Source organism: Amblyomma mixtum, chromosome 2 (assembly GCF_055824585.1).
Source record: "Amblyomma mixtum isolate Tamu chromosome 2, ASM5582458v1, whole genome shotgun sequence".
Taxonomy (NCBI): Eukaryota; Metazoa; Arthropoda; class Arachnida; order Ixodida; family Ixodidae; genus Amblyomma; species Amblyomma mixtum.
In genome coordinates, this window is record NC_143013.1 from 266,172,776 (window position 1) to 266,175,904 (window position 3,129).

At 50.8% G+C, this 3,129-nt stretch overlaps 1 pseudogene; it reads left to right on the plus strand.

The window, feature by feature from the left end:
- The first annotated feature begins 420 nt into the window (after positions 1 to 420).
- LOC149363876 (ubiquitin-conjugating enzyme E2 Z pseudogene) lies at positions 421 to 1,260 on the plus strand (annotated as a pseudogene).
- Positions 1,261 to 3,129: the final 1,869 nt, after the last annotated feature.

Consider the following 3,129-nt stretch of genomic DNA (forward strand, 5'->3'; position numbering starts at 1 on the left):
TTGCACGTTACCTTCATGCATTCTTCATGCAGTGAACTTCGTCAGCCCATTTGTCGGACTATGCACTCCATCATTCCATAGGTTACATCAATACTCGCCGTTGCATCCTTAGTACCCATTTCATGGCTGCATTTTATCTTCGTTTTTTTTACCTCTTCCACACTGCTCTACTTCTGCCTTTATCTCCCAAATTCCCCTCCCTACGCAGAGTAGCATGCCAGCGATTTTTAAACGCCGGATAAATTCTCTGTATTTCATTCAAGAGTCTCTCTCTCTCCTGTACCGACGAAGAGCCAGCAATGGCATGCGGATACCCGGCTGCAATGAAATGAGGAAGAAGATCGCATCCTGTTAATGGCCAGCAGGAAAGTCGCTCTGGCTTGAAATTGGTTGGTGCCCATCAGCAGAAAAATTGACGGCATGTCGGTGCAGCAAGCAGCTGTCGCCACCAGTCCCAGACGGAGCAAGTCCGCCACGCAGCCGCCAGATTTCTGGGATCCTCTCTCGTACCAACACGAGCAAGTGAGCGCTGATTGTGTGCGAAGGGTCAAGCACGACATCAGGGAGATAGAGAACTACAGACCTCTGGGACTGTTCGTCGCACCGGATGAAGACGACCTCACCAATGTGCACGCCCTCATCCTGGGACCCTCTGGCACCCCGTACGAAGGCGGCTTTTTCCACTTCCTGATCAAGTGCCCGTCAGACTACCCGATCAGCCCACCACGTGCACGCCTCATGACTACGGATGCAGGCCGGGTACGGTTCGGCCCGAATCTCTACGAAAACGGCAAAGTATGCCTGGGCCTCCTGGGAACCTGGGATGGGCCTCAGTGGAGCGCAGCCCAATGCATCGGAAGCCTTTTGTTGGCTTTCAAGTCCCTGCTTACCAACGATCCCATAGCGAAAGGGTCGCCGTTCGGAGTTCTACCGGCCGTGGGGACCTGGCTTAGCGACAAGATCTGCTACAACGATGTCCTCCAGCACGAGACCATCAGAGTGGCTGTGTGCGACACCGTCGACGCCTGTCTGCAGGGAACCGCGTTGTGTCCGCAACCTCTGAGGCAGGAAATCTTGAAGCACTTCCCGCAGTTTTACCACCTGTACGAAAGAGCGGTCAAACAGCGGCTGCATCTAACCGGTTCGAGCATGAACGATGGGCAAGACGGTGGTATCGCCACGTACCAGTATAAGGCGCTCTTCCAGCGGCTCTTGGATTTGCGCGACAAGGTCAAGATAACGAATGATGCTGCTGTCTGAAGCTTCAGAGTGAAGGAGTACAACAAGCAAGTTGCCGGCCTTTAGAAGAGCCCCTGGTAATCGGAGACGTGCTTGTTTGCGCCTGAAAAAGAGTTATCAACGATGCAAGTCAGCTAGGGGCAAGAATTTTTTCAATTATCATTTCTGCTGGCGAAATTTAACTGTGCAGGAAGGGCAGTATACACTTATGCAGCCCCTGCCACTAATATACAAAGATACTAATGTTTTTCAATTGTTCTTCGGGGATGTTTTCCTTTGTAGCCGTATGGCTGCGCTAGGCTGGATGCCAATGAGTAATTACTCCTTTATTACATGATGTTTTGCTGCTCAACGCCTGTTTTGTTAGGACTCAGGAACACAGATTTGTGCGGGTCTTTGCGGCAAAATTGTTTATAAATTTTCGGTGCAGACAAGTCCTTTATAGCAATGCGAGCTCTTCGTGTTATCATTTGCTTTCCAGCAACTCTGTGAGGCGCGTAAATGAACCTAGAGCCTCTTTTTACCGGCAACTGCAGTTGTGCCAAACGAATTATTGCTTTGGCGTCCTCATGCCCAAGGAAATCTTCTGTGCGGACGATGCCTTTGTGTTGCGTCTTACAAGGCAATTCTAGCCACCTGGCACTGATGGTGTCTGCGCCCTATCTGGCAAATGGGCAAATAATCTGTATCGTCTAGGTCATTGTCACCACATTCGGTCTCCAGATAGTTCTGTCAGCGCACAAAGAGAAGTGATAAAAGAAGTAGAGACGAAAACAGCATGCCTTCCATTACAGAGCTTCGTCTCTACTTTTTTTAGTCCTTGGCTTAGTGCTGTGCCATAACAATGCAATGCCAACTGCCGCAACAGAAAACGACTCCAGAAAGAGAACCACAACGTAAAGATCGTATTGTAGCGTGTTGCCGACCTCTTAACAGGCCAGAAGGATACGTCTGGTATCGGTGCTTGATCTTGGCACCTACCTCAAATGTTTTGCGCGAGTTTCCACATGCAAGCCACGACAAGGTGAACTGGCAAAGGGAAGGGAGCACCTTGATATGGGGGCGACGTGCCTTCTGTTTTATACAGTAGTGAGGGGCTGCACAGCAGTGGGGGACCTAACTTGAAAAGGGGGGTCTTGACACCGATACGAAAAAAAATGTAGCACGACCAAGTCACGGACAGAGAGGACACACACACACACACAACGCTAACTTCCAACAACGATTTATTGCGCAAAGGAAAGGTGGTTTTGACGCCAAAACTAGGAGAAAATGACAGGCTTCTCTATCTCGAGCAGGTGACGGAAGCGCTCTCGTACCTCATCCGTAGAGTTTCCGGCAAACACTATGTCATGAAGGAGCATGATTTGTGCCGCCTCATTCATGCGTTCATACTCAGTCGATTCCGCTTTACAGTCCCATGCCTCCGACACCGACAAGAAGAAAGTGCCACCCTTGATGCTATGCTCCGTAAAGCTTACAAGGGGGCCCTACGCCTTCCCCCTAACACACAAAACTGCTAAACTTCTCCAGCTTACCCCCAAAACACTACGCACGAACTCACAGAGGCCCACAGACAAGCGCAATACACTCGCCCAGCTCAGTCTTTCACAGGACGTCACATACTTGACACCCTTCAAATTCGCATACCAGCAGCCGACTCCAAACTACTGCCAGTCCTCCGCTCCATACACACAACTCCAAGTAAAACCTCTCCCTCGAAACATTCACGCCACCTATCACTTGGCCCGCCCCATAGCCTGTGTAAACGGCTCTCCACAAATACTACGGTTCGGAAGCCGACGCCGTATCGGTGGACGCATCCTGCACGGGCGAAGGCGCGGCAATTGCAGTCGTTGACCACACACTCCAACCCATCGCCACTTTTCA